The sequence below is a fragment of the Mus musculus genome, chromosome 2 (assembly GCF_000001635.26).
Source record: "Mus musculus strain C57BL/6J chromosome 2, GRCm38.p6 C57BL/6J".
Taxonomy (NCBI): domain Eukaryota; kingdom Metazoa; phylum Chordata; class Mammalia; order Rodentia; family Muridae; genus Mus; species Mus musculus.
Window position 1 is genome coordinate 136438031 of NC_000068.7, and position 14287 is coordinate 136452317.

The 14287-nt window shown below is 38.8% G+C and overlaps 1 long non-coding RNA gene across 5 annotated transcripts in view; it reads right to left on the reverse strand.

The window, feature by feature from the left end:
• Positions 1–7229: 7229 nt before the first annotated feature.
• The window catches only part of Gm32546, a 41144-nt gene continuing 34086 nt past the window's right edge, over positions 7230–14287 (reverse strand). For 4 of the 5 annotated variants that reach the window (XR_866766.1, XR_375010.2, XR_866767.1 and 1 more), the window contains 3 exons: positions 11062–11202; positions 10525–10658; positions 7230–9236 (listed from right to left, as the gene is read on the reverse strand). This is a non-coding gene — a long non-coding RNA (predicted gene, 32546). The remainder of the gene's footprint in view (positions 9237–10524; positions 10659–11061; positions 11203–14287) is intronic. The other variant, XR_375012.2, reaches the window with a different exon arrangement.

The following is a 14287-nucleotide window of genomic DNA, read 5'->3' on the forward strand; positions in this document are numbered from 1 at the left end:
AAAAGATATTGGGTTGTTTCTATCATAAACCTTTTGGAACTAGTTTGTAAAAATAACTAAAGAGCGTATATCTTCCAACTAGAGAAGCACTAGAATTGTTTACATAGAATGGAAATCTGAACAGTAAAGACTGGATTAAAGTTTTAGGGCATAGAAGAAACTTTATTAGGGACTGGGCCAAAGGCTACTTAGAAGTACACTCATGCATTGAAATTTTAAATAAGGCTGAGTTAAGAAATAATATATAAAATTTTTTAGTGGAAAACTGTTGCAGGAAATAATTTAATAGGGCACCATCCCTCGCTACTACCTGCCACTCTCTGGCCCTGGTGGTCTCACCACTTCCATGGCTAGCCCCATGCAGTGACTGCCCATCTCACGTTTCTCTTGCTGCAGATTATGCTCATATTTCCAGCTGTCCAACCCCTGTGGTTAACGGTCACACATCCCTGTAACCCGGTAAAATCAAAACTCTAGAGGCTTGTAATTTGTCAGTCATATTTATATTAGTAAATTCTCTACCCACAAAATGCCCACACAATGAACTCAAAACTCAGTTGATATAAACACAAGCTACACACCTAGATGGGGCAAACTCACCCCACTTATTATTTAATAATCCATCTAAGAAATCACCAATACTTACGGCTCCCAGGACTGTGTGGTTCTGGATCCTCTTCCTCTCCTATAGGTTCCATCTTTTCTCTTCCTCTCCTTCCCTTCCTCTCCCTCTCTATACATTCTATACTCATCTCTAAAGTTCTCAGCCAGCCTTCCTTTTCCACTGCCCAATCACAGGCTCTCACCTTATCTCATGCCTGCCCTCACCTGCAGATAGACAGCAAACCACAGAAAACATCTCACAACCTCAAAGTTTACAGGCTTCTTTTAGGCATATTTGTTATAGAAAGAGAGATGGAAACATTGAGGCACAAGGTTATAAAGAGTATGCAGTTTTGAACATGCATGTGTTTAAAGCTCCAAACAAAGCCAAGGAGGCAGTGAACTGGATTCCTTAGTAAGAAGCTGAGTCCTTCGTAGTAGTACAATAGACATGCTGTCTTAAGGGCAAGACTGTCTACTCAGTATACTAGAGTATAAAAATGCAAACTCATATTATACTTCCACTTGAAATGAAAGCCCTACTTTGGGGCACTTCAATCAATTAGAACTGCCAGAGGAGGGTTTTCTCTAGTTCTGCCACACAGACATGCCAAGGCCACTAAAGCCACGGTCCAAAGGAGTCGGGCTCCATCATGAGTTGGCAGCATAGTTTTGCATTGTCCACGTGATACTTTTTCATAACTCAGGAAAAAAAAATTTCCCATGAGTTCAGTTACTATTAGTGGGGTCAGATTCTCAGTACAGAGACCTCAAACCTCTGTGAATGAAGCTTTGAGGGTAAACCCAAGTTTAAACAAAGCCAATAGGACATGGAATGTCTCTCTGAAAATATTGCAAACATCAAGTGTTCCTAGCGAGAAGACGTATGTACTACATATACCAGAGCTATAGGCGTGATGTTCCCAAGCATGTGGTAGTACATTTGATGCTACGGCATGCAATGGATGCTTCACATGGGGCTATAACAATTCCTGTTTGCCTGTCTGGGTTTTGCTTTTGCTTTGTTCTAATAGAATGGAAATGTTTACCCTATGCTATTGTGTATTGGCAATGCCTTTTGATTTCATAGGTGCATATCACTGAGAAGTTTCCTTGGGGCTTTTGAAGAGTGTTGGTAAAGATTTTCAATAATTGTTAAGATTATGAGGATTCTAGAGGTTGTGATTCAATACATTTTTCTTTTGTTATTGATCAATTTATTACCTGATAAATAAATATATATTATATGCAATATAATATATATAGTATATTTGATTACTGTTTTCCCTATAGTCTTTCTTATCTCTCTTTCTTTCCTTTCAACCCCTGCCCTGCCCTTATTTCTTCCAATCCTTTTTTTCTTTTTCTTTTTCTTTTTTCTTTCCTTTTCTCTTCTTTTCTTTCCTTTTTTTTTTTTTTTTTTTTTTTTGTGAGTTAATTTGCTTAACCAGGATTGTCTGTGTGAGTATTGTGTTGGAACCATCCACTGGAGCATGGTAAGGTTATCAATGTGTATACAACCAAAACAATGGCTCTTCCTCCCGAATCTATCAGTAGAAAATAGTTCAGCAGTGAGGAGTAAGACCTCTTCATCCACTAGTCACTTTGCTATCAGTGTCTGATTTTTGACAGGCCGATTCTTATGCAGGCCTAGTACAGATGTCCACAGCTACTGTAAGTTCATGATTTCAGTAACTGCGTCTTGCTCCAAAGAAGACCTCTTCAGCCCTTCTCTTTGTCAAAGATTCTTATCGCCCCCTTTCCTGTAATGTTACCTCAACCTTAGTGAGGATGGTATAAATATCTCACTTAGTTGTTCTGAGCATTCATCCCCCACTTATGAATCTTTGCATTCACTATTGTTCCCTGAAAAGACAGGCTGCTCTGATTAAGGCTGAGATGAGCATTTGTCTATTGGTATCAACAGATATTGAGAAGGCAGCTGGACTGTATATAAATTTAGCTACAGAACAGAAATGACAGAATGCATTTTTAAAATGAGCAGACAATAAGCCTATGTGTACATCATTATGGTTCACATCTGAAATGTGCCCCATGAGCCCATGTGCCTGAATACCTAATCGCTGGAGGTGGGCACAGCTTTGGGGGGTTATACACTGTATTGGCAGAGGTGGATCTTTGAAGGCAGGCCTTTGAAAATTACAACATGGAGCCCTGTTTCTGATTCAGTTCCTTCTGTTTCCCAGTCAACCATCATATATGAGCAAATGCAACACATCCTGTCGACATAGACTGAGGCATGTCTGCAGTCATGCACTTTGCACCATATTGGAAAGAAAACTCCTGAAGCCATGGGTCAAAGTAAGCTCTTCCTCTTCTCGACTGCTTCTGTCAGGAAGTTTGACACAGTATTGAGGAAAACACTAAGACAGCGACTTTAACACTGACCACTTACTGAGGATGCCTTTTCTCAATGGTTTCTGCAGTGTAAACATATTGTTTCTTCCTCCTTAAACAATAGCTATGTTGAAAGAGATACTTTAAGATTAGACAAGCATTTTCTCAAACATTAATCTATTAATTTTAATATATTCTGGTAAATTTTACCTGTTCAAATGATTATTTGCATAATGGTGAGTTCATATTTTCTTCATTTTTTATATTTATTAGTTACAGTGATATATTATTTTAATGTATAACTGTATAATATAAATTTAAAAGAGTATATTTTATGTAAAATGTCTGTTACTACTATTATATACTATAAGGAAGAAGTACATAGTATTTTATATAATAAGGAAAAGTTTTTCTATTCACAACTTAACAGTCATTTTCATTATTATTAACTATGTCAGTATATAATTTTATTTTAGAAGACTATAACACAATATTTTCACATCAAAAATATTGTATTATAACCTTGATGCTGCTTTTGCCAATTGTTTCTAAGTTGTTTAGTTTCTTTTCCTTTGTAATTTATTCTTTTGCAAACATTTTCTTCCCTGAATTACAATTTTTTTATAATCATTTTTATGCCAGAGTTCTGAGAAACACTGTCATAAGGGTCTTTGGTTGATTTTATTGGAAGATATCTACGCTCTAAGTTCTGGACATTAGATGTGCAATTTACAACTAGGATATCATCGCTTACAGGCCCTTGCAGGCAATGATCTAGGAGCTTTACTGTGCACTCATGGGTTAATATACATATAGGCATTTCTATTTTGATTAAATTGCACATGTTATGTTCAAATTTAACCAATTTTAAAGTTTTTTTCAGTCTCCGTTTTCCTTTTTAAAAAAAAAAAAAAGAATTCAACCTCAATTCTCTTAGCTAAAATAAACATTTAACTTTTCTTAAATGGTATAGATCATTACATAAATAATTGGTTCATTTCCCTTTGGATTATAACGATTTCTTTTCTTGGATTACAGCAGATACCCCGCTGTAATTGCTCTGTAATCAATGGCTTTTTACAAAGGCCTTTTTTTGAAAATATTTTTTTCATACAATGGATTCTGCTCACAGTTTCCCCTCCCTTATCTCTTCCTAGATCCTCCTCATCTCCCCGCCCATCCAACTCCATTCTTCTCTCTTTCCTTAGAAAATAGACAAACAAATATGACAGTCTTTCATTTCAGAACTCTGACATTCAAAAATGATCACAATAATACTATAATTCAAGAAAGAAAGTGCTTGCACAAGAATGAATTGGGTTAAGAAGATAATGGAGTGACAATTAGGAAGAGTAGCAGCAAGTCAATGCGGAAAATATTTTATTATAAGTCCTAAAATAAAAGAAGTATGTAAAGTTTCATGCTGCTGCAAGTAAAAAGTTAATAATGATGGTAATGACGGTTAAATCGTGAATAGAAAAATCTTTGCTTATTATATAAGATACTGTATGCTTGTTCCTTATGGTCACTTCTCCACCCATCCAACTCCAAGCGTTCTGGGGATCCATCCCATATATAATCACTAAATCCAGACACTGTTGTGGATGCCAAGAAGAGCTTGCTGACATGAGCCTGATATAGCTGTCTTCTGAGAGGCTCTGCCAATGCTTGACAAGTACAGAAGTGGATGCTCACAACCATCCCTTGGACTGAGCATAGGGTTCACAATGAAGGAGATAGAGAAATGAAGGAGCTGAAGGGATTTGTAGCCCCATAGGAGGAACAACAATAAGAACTAGACAGCACCCCCAGAGCTCCCAGGGACTAAATCACCAACCAAAGAAAACACAAACATGTGGTGGGACTCATGGCTCCAGCTTCATATGCAGCAGAGGATGGCCTAGTCGGGCATCAATGAGGGGAGAGGCCCTTTGTCCTATGAAGGTTCTATGCCCCAGTATAGGGGGAATGCCAGGGTCAGGAAGCAGGAGTGGATGGGTTGGTGAGCAGGGAGAAGGTGGAGGGGTGTTTTTCGGAGGGCAAACCAGGAAAGGGGATAACATTTGAAATGTAAATAAAGTATCCAATAAAAAAGAAAACAAGCAGATACTAACAAATCTACCAGAATTTTAAAAAAGAAAGAGAAAAAGAAAAAGAAAAAGAAAAAGAAAAAGAAAAAGAAAAAGAAAAAGAAAAAGAAAGGCACAAGAAACACATGTATATAGTTAGACAGTCAGGTAGACAGACACACAGACACACACAGGCACACACGCACACACCTACACACAAACACACACCTACACACAAACACACATACCACAAAATTGGGAACATAATATGCAAACAAGAGAACAGTAAGGTAAAAGATTCTTAAACAGAGCCATATGAGACAAACCAACCAACCAAACTAACAACAAAGAGTATCTCCACACTCCTCCTGAGTTTTGTTGGCCTTCTAAGTTCTGGGGACAGTTTTGCTTCCTAGGTCTCTCAATATCCTCCTAGGACTAACACAGAAAACTGAGTAAAGAAGTCCACTGGTGACAGTGACAGATCAGAAGCCGATGCCTCCTGTGAAATCCTACCATGGAGTGTGCTTGCCTTACATGCCTAGTTTACAAATGGCCAAAGTGAGTTTCTAGTGAGGGCTTTAGGCCTTTAGGTGAGGTCTGGGTATGGGGCCTGTCCTTAAGTGTGGTTTACATCGGGAAGTGGACAAGAGCTCTCATCCCTAACCAAGAAGCTATCTCTAAGTGACAACTGCTTACAAAGGAAAACAGTTTTCTCCAGTGAAGTCTCACTAGGTATAAAAACTAATTGGATGTTTTAATAGTTATTTGCTTGTAGAATCAACAACTGAGGCATCTTTTCTGATGATCTGTGTGTTTCAAAACAGGTAATTATTTAATTTGTGAACAAAAATTAATTTTCAAACACATTTTTACATCTTCTCTTAAATGACTGATCAAGAAGATACAAAATTAGCAAAATCTGCAGCCGTGTGCACAGTGCTGAAGGTGTGGGTGTGTGTAGACCTCTTCCTTCAGCTTTTAGCAACACTCTCACAGGGAGAAACTGAGGATCTCCCAGGACTAAAAATTAATTAGACCATTTTCAGAAGCATCTTAAAAGTATAAGTTATGAAGTTTAAAAAGGCATTAGAAGTACATTAAAATGAACTGTGTAAAGAGCTACTAAAGTATTGTACTCGTTCTATAAATGAGGTCATAATGTTTGTTTTGTTTTGTTTTTAATTATGAGAAATAATCAGCACTAGCAGGTTTCTCTTCTGGTGAGAGCTGTTTTCTTCCAGAGCTGTTTGTTACGTCTGTTGATATTCATTTACTTCAGGCATATACTGTTTAGGGAAACTCAGCTGCATTATTATCATGCATAGTCTGCATAGTTTTGAGCAAGCTCATGTTTAGATGTGTATATGTGTGTTTGTGTGTGTGTGTGTGTGTGTGTGTGTGTGTGTGTGAGAGAGAGAGAGAGAGAGAGAGAGAGAGAGAGAGAGAGAGGAAGAGTTTTTGTGAGAAAGAATAATGTGTGAAAGAGAGTGTTTGTGCATGTGTGTGTTTGTGTGTGTGTGTGTGTGTGTGTGTGCATGTGTGTATGTTTGTGTGTATTCATGTGTGTCCAGAGAAAACAAATCTCCATTTCTGATGTGAGCACTTGGGATTGAATCCATGATACCATGAAAGTGAATCATATGCTCTACGCCTCCATGCCAGCCTGGGATGAGTAGCATCCTACTTCGGCTCCTCCTTCCCTTTGTCTGCATTGAACTGGCAAACCGTGTTGTATGATCAATTTTCACCTTCAAGATTCCTTCAGCATCCAAACATGTTTTGTCTTGGGAGTCTAGTCTCTTTTCTTGGCATGAAACCAGTTGAAGATGTTTACTTTAATGATCCTATGGCTGTTAAGTACTGCCAGAAAAGGGTTGGTTTGTTCATTCCGTTCACATCCTTTTCTCAGATATGGAATTATTTGACTACCTTAAATCTTTGAAAGTCAATTCTGACCTTAGGTAAAAGAGATTTAAAATGTTTATAGCACCCCTGTTCTCATAAACAAGTCATCTCTATCCAGCTCTGAATGGCACTATGCCTCTGTTTTTTGTTGTTGTTGTTGTTTGGTTGGTTTGGTTTGGTGTTTGGTTTTTGGTTTTTTTGAGACAGGGTTTCTCTGAGTAGCCCTCGCTGTCCTGGAACTCACTTTGTAGACCAGGCTGGCCTCAAACTCAGAAATCCTTCTGCCTCTGCCTGCCCAGTGCTGGGATTAAAGGTGTGCACCACCATGCCTGGCTTTGTTTTGTTTTGTTTTTCTGCTTTGGTCTGTACCTCAGTTCTCGCTACTAGATCCATATTGTTTTCTTTCTCAGGAACCTACTTCCAAAGTCTCTCTAGGGTATCACAGAGTCTATCCTTACATTGCTTCCACCAAAGGCAGATTATTAATGTCTGATTGTCTTTGCCTATGCTTCTCATTTTACATCCTGACTACGATTTTTAAGCTAGTTTTCTGGTTTCTACATACAAAAGACCCCTATTCCACTAGAATCTTCTCTTCTAAATAAGCTGTGTTGCCTTGAGGTTTCTAATGTGCTTTGATTGGTAGACATACTCTAAGGTAGATGCTGCTTCTAAGAGGGTCATTTGTTAAAGAGAATCTTCCATTCACTGAAGAGCAGTTAAAATGGTGAATATTACATGTGCCTATTGGCATTGGCTGCCTCCCTTGTTTTACATGGTAGTCACATGTAATGCGTGTGCATGGGAAAGTCAGGCATCACAAAGGTATCTCAGTTATACGAGAAAGGAATAGATAGTCAATACTACAAAGAGGAGATCCAGCAATGGCCCCTGTAGGACCTTTATGTGCTGGGATCTAATTCCATTAAGAGGTGCTAGTTTAAGCAACTTTTGTAAATGATTTTGCCATATTAAAATAAATGTGAAAATGAATAAGAAACCTAAATGTTTTCTTTTGGAACAACTTAAATTGAAGATAATACAAGTAGTGAGAAAACTATCAAGAAGGATATAGCATCTCTCCTACTCATAATGAATGAACTTTCTCCAAAAGACATGCTCCTCTCAGAGAGTATGGAGGCTTGTTTGGGTTAATGAACTGTGCTTGGGGCTGGCTGTCATAAGATGAAAGACCTCATTAGCTCAGGAGTAGAGCCATATAGGTAGAGTGAATGCTGAAATTCATCAAAGGGCGTGGTGCCCTTCTCAGGGGGAAGAAGTGGGGAGACATTTGAGAAAACACACAGTTGCTGTTTTCAGAGAGACTTCTCCCAGCTTGCAAACGGATTGGTTTCATTGCTCAAATGGGTTTGGTTTTGAGCTCCCTGATCCAGATCAAATGCAAACTCTGCCCCAGCAGGTCTGGGGTGCATCACAAGAACACCTGGTGGTTCTAATGCTTCCATTTGGTACATGCTGAGAAGCCCTGACCTAGCTCTGGATGGGTCCATTTGTTTCTGGTGGATTGAGTTTAGCCACATTCCCGTGGCCAGCTTCCACCAAGTCTTTCCCTGTTTGGATGAAGCTGTTTTACTTTCACTGAGAAGAGGAGGGGAAAAAATTCTACTGCAAAACAGCTGATCGTTGACTTGAAATGCAAATATAGTTCCCCAAGTGGCAATATGTAAATGAATTATCATCAGCAAACTGAACTACAGGCATGAAAAGACTCTTCTGAAAAGTACTATTGAAGAAATTTCAGGACTCCTAATTACTTCTTCCTTTTATATTCCACCTACTTTGCACAGCATAGCTAAATCTCTCTTCCTGGTGAACTGTGCTCACATCTATAGGACCCACTGACTCTGTTGATTTAGGGATTCAGTTCTATACCAAATTGTACCATCATTTATATACCTTGTTTTCATCTCGTTTTTCCAGTGACTATGAAGCACTCAATAGGGCAGGAATAGTAATAATATCAATACCTCATATATTAATTAACATATACCAAACAGCACAAATGCTGTTTAGGCACTGTACCTATATTTAATACTTTCAACTCTGTTATCCCTGTTTTACATAGGAGAAAATTTAGAATTAAATAGACTAGATGACATTGCATGGGTAAAGGTTGTAAATTGGCGCACAATGTCCATTATCCACTTTTTTCCATGTACTGGAACTGCAGCATGATTTGGAGTAGTCATATAGCTAGCTGACACTCATGCCTCTCTTGAAACTGATGCAGCCAGAGGGTAGAGTGTAGCCAACCACAGGCAAAGAGCGTCGCAGAGCCTGAAAAAGGACAAAGAGAGCTGAGGAGAGCAGAGTGGCATCTTACTAGAACAGTACTTTCTTGTCGAGTTCCTGACTATTTGACTATTTCTTTTCTCTACTTCTCATCGCTGATGGCTTACCATTCCAGCAGCCATCTTGCATGACGAGATGACCTTGATATCCCTGATACCCTCCTCTACCTACAGAAAAGAGAGTTATAACCTACTGTAGGTCACCAGCTATGTGCAAGGGTACATAGAAGAGGGCAACTGAGTTGCACATTAGCAATGCTTACAGCAGCTGGAGAGGGTGCCCCGGTACACACATCAACTTGCAGACAGTGGATGGTCCAAATGCATTAACCACGCGTCTCCTTCTTTTCACCCAGGGAATATTGTTATTTTTTTATTGTTATTTTTTCCGGATTTTTTTGGCAATGGAGAATAATAGATCTTTAAACATGATGAAGCCACATCTTATGGATGTATGGGGATATTATAACAGAGTCTCTCTTATACTGTACAACACCATACACCCACAATCCCAACACAAGGGAGGCTAAGCTAGGAAAACTGCCGCAATGTCCACCTCAGCCTGGGTGGCATGGTGAGTTCAAGGGCAACATGAAGTACGTAGCTCCTTGAGCTATATGGTAAGTTCTAGATTCGGTAAATAAACAAATAAACAAACCAACAAATCAGTCAAAACACACATGGGGCTGGAAAGAGAATAGGATGCTCCGAGCCCTGATAGGCCAGGGGAGAGTGAGACAGGGGCTGGGAGGCATCTTGTCAGTACATCACTCCAGCTATCGTGCGTCCTGAGAAGGAACTTTAAAAGATAGACTTATCTGAGTTATCTCAGCTGCTGTGCCCAAAGCAAAAACCAATCAATTGAACAAGTAAACAATCCCAGCTTTCATACAGACTCCTGGAAGTCACTAGCTAAGGGCTTAAGGTAGCAATTGAGTGTGTTCCAAAGCCAGGAGAAGATGCCCAGGAGGTGAGCATGATACTAACATAGAAGAGTAAAGCCATTGTAAAGTCCATGCATTTACATTTCTCTGTAAATTTACTCCAAACAAAAACTAACCAACAGAATGTTCCCCCAAATGACTTTCTTCCTCATTTTGGGTTATACAATATCTGGGAGCTCTGTTTATGACCTTGAATATCCTCTCCGAATACATTATCCATATAATTAAAAAATGACTCCTTAAGTAGATGACCGGAGTGAGGCTGAGCCGAGTGAGCTGAAAAGATAGCAATGGAACACTCAGTTACAGGAGAGATGAGTTGATTCATACCTGATTCAACTTAGTCTAAACCATGTCCTTTCTCTCCTCTCAGCTCTGCTGTCACGCCACCCAAAGTGGGCATCATGGATGTTTACTTGCTTCGTGAATTACGTTCCGTAGACATTATTTGGAAATGGCTGGCACTGGGAACAATTACAAATTAAACTGGGTATTTGGATGTTACCTAGAACCAAAGGTCTATAGAATTTACTGCTCTGGACTGGGGCACTGGGGTAAGGTTGTAATGTGTGTCTAATTGTCACTAGCTTGAACATATCCTCCATGGATCAGATGTGATTACTACATTAGAAAATAATTTAAATATTGGTCTAGTACACAAGTGTTTTGTTATTTTATGCTGATATAGAAGCAGCAATAACTGACTGATACAATGGAAGACACTGAGCACTTCCACATAGCTTGTTATTTCTTAGTGAACAGCGAACGGAGCCAATGTTGAGGTCAGAACCAGTGCAGTTGAGCAGATGTATTAACACTAGGCTGAAGAGGGAGCCATTTAGTTCTTAACATCATTGTCAATATTACCTTTAAGGATCTCGGTCCCTGTAAGTCCAAACCAGAGCAGAGTGCATCAGTTCCTCACCCTCTGGGGGAGTCAAGGCAAGACGATCCAGGGAGCAATTTGATCATTTTGTGTAGACACACCTGAGTTCTTCCTGAGAAAGACTGGAATTTGTACGTTAAAACAAAAACAATGAAAAAGTTAAGACAAGTTTTAAAGTTCAGGAATGAGAATTCCTACATGTTCATCCAGGGAGTCACAAGTTCAAAGACATTCAAGGAGAAAGGGAATTTTAACCATTCTGCTAATTAACTGCCTTCATTTCCATAAGGACTCTGGCAATACCTTGTGAAAAGGAGCTTGGTTCAGGTTCATTAGTGTGATCAAGAGAGCCACCTTTTGGGCATTGCTGACAATTACACTGCACTTAATTATTTTGTAGTTTCTCCGTGGCTGCCTACAGAATTAATACAGAACATGACTCACCAGGTTTCTTGAAGTGGAACAAGACCTGAGTCTTTGAATTTTTATCAAGCTCTGACACAGACTGAAGTATGTAGATTACTTCTTTTAATCATAATCCACAGATTTTTGCATCTTGAGAAATTGTTTCATGCTGAGAACTTCAGAAGAAAATTTAAACTTCTTCATTCCAAAAATTTTTGATATCACAATCGTAAAATATTTGTGATAAGAAATTTTTTTTAAAAAAACCTGAAGTACACAGTCATCAACCTCATCTGCAGTCCCCATTTCGTTGGTTTCAGCTCCCAGCAGTCAACTTTGATTGAAAACTTGGGAAAATCCAGCAATAGATAATGTGTGTGTTTTAAACTGCATTCGATCTCTAGTATAGTGAAATGCCAGGTAATCTATTTCTGTCCTACCTGGAAATTATCAGATCATCAAGAACTGAATCACCCTTTTGAGCAGAATATGTACTACCTGCCTGGTAATTACAAAATCCATAGTTGCAGAGTTTTAGAGCTTGTTTTGAAGACAGACATACTGTTTCTACATAACTTTTATTATAGTATATTATTATAGTTGTTTCACCTTATTATTAGTTATTAATATTCTGCCATACATACTTTATATTACACATAATAATAGGAATGAATGGGAAAGCAAGATAATATAGAGAGTTTGAAACTATTCAGAGCTACTGAAGCATAGGTCATATAGACAAGAGGTAATTATATTATAAAAACTAAATGGAAATGATTCAACATTGATCTAGTCAAGAAGTGACATTTTACTTTGTTTTAAGGCAGCACTAATTACTCAATAAATGCTCATAGGAAAACAGAAAATTATTCTCAGATTTGTGGTTCATTAAGTTCCTGTCTAGATTAACATTTCTAGACACTGGAAGAACAGGTAAAAACTAATATGTGGTGACAGTAAAGACAGGTCTCACTTCTCAGCCTTTGGGTAAGATTATAATTGACTAAGAAGATGCACAAGGGACCTTTCAAAAATGATGTAACTGTTCTAACAGGGTTATTGTCACAAGAATCTAAAGGTACTGAATTTGATACTTGCAAGCTGTGCTTTGCTCTTAGGCAAGGTGGATGATTGAATTCTCTAGTGCTAGAATTACAGATTTTCTCTGTCCTAGGGGCGACTCCTCAAGCTTCTCAATTAAACACCACCAGAATCCAGGTCAAAAAAGGTTCTGTTCCATGGATAGATCAGAAGTTGTTCCAAGACAACAGAGAAGCCTGTGCACTGGACTTGATCGTTTCGGAATATGTCTATGAAAAAAGTCTTTAATGATGACTATAGTAATTTCAGGCAACTGTTGAAAGCACTATGCTGGCTAACTGCAGGTTCGCAGATCCTGTGGCACTACAATCACATGAAATACTTCAGACAGCAATAGTCCCTGAGCCTCACTCATAGGTTCTGAGTGTAAGATCTACAGGAGGTCTGTGTAATTCCAGTACACACCAGGATTCCATATAGAACATTTTCTCAAAACCCAGACCCAGGAGCATCACCAGTATACACCACAAAAGTGTTCAGTCAACAGGTTCTCCACAGCAGGAGTAAGGATTAAAAGGAAAAATGACAGTTAGGCAACATTGTAGCATGATCCCAGCCAATTCTGAAACTGAAGACAGGTTTAATTTTTTTCAATCTGCTTTTATACCATTTTAATTACATGCAAGTATTAAGGGCAAGCTGTACAATAAGGAGCTAGCAAGGCAGTAAGCAAAGTCCCGTGATTACTCCTGTGACAGTTGTTTCCAAGGGCTTGTAAGAATGACCAAAATACCTGAGCCCACTTCCTTGTCCAAGCCCCAGATTTGATTCTTGCCTAAAGCCTACTTCTTTTGTTCCACCCTAAGATAAAAATTCCTGCCTTAACCTACTTCCCTATTATAGCCTAAAGTTAGATTTTTGCCTGAACTTTCTTATCATGCCCTGATGTCAGATTCCTGCCTGAGCTTACTTCCTGGTCATGGCCTAATATCTCATTCCTGCCTGAAGCCCATTTCCTTGTCCTTGGCCAAAGTCAGATTCCTGCCAAGCGGTACCCCCAAAAGGTTCTCCACACACATGTATCATCAGCATTTTTAATGAAAATGTTTAGTAATTTCCTTAAGACATCTGATGTAGAAGTTTGGACTGGGGTCAGCTACCCACATCTCAACAAGCCATACTGGTGATTCTAATGAAATGTACAGTTTTCCCACTGACTTAGAAAATTTCTTTTACGGTTTTAGAATCCAGTATTCCTCAAACTTAGTTTTACAATCCTATGGTTTTGAAGATTACTCTTTTATGCTAGTATTCATTTTTATCTTAAGTAGATAGACATATCAGCATGAATATCATATGAATAGCTCAGTGTTCTGTAATTCTTTCTCATCTTCTCAAATCCTCTAAATGGTCATCTCCCCTGCAGCTTATTACGTTCCTTTCATTACCTATACATTTCGTGCTGAATCGACTTTAACACTATCTTTCTGCTCCTCGATATCCCCTTATTGTGCTGCAAAGCTTTTACGTTTATTTTCCAGCAGAGCTTGGCTAAGCCCAGTGAGAAACCTCACACCCTTTATTTGTTCTTGCAGCCTGCACCAGCTGACACCTCATCAGTCAGTGTGGATGGGAAATGGCCTCAATCTTTCCAGCTATTGTTAACGAAGATTATATCCAGGAGAAATATATCATCTGTCATCTCTGATTTATTTTATCTTCTCACACTGGTGATTTGGTAGTTATTTCAGCTGCCCAATG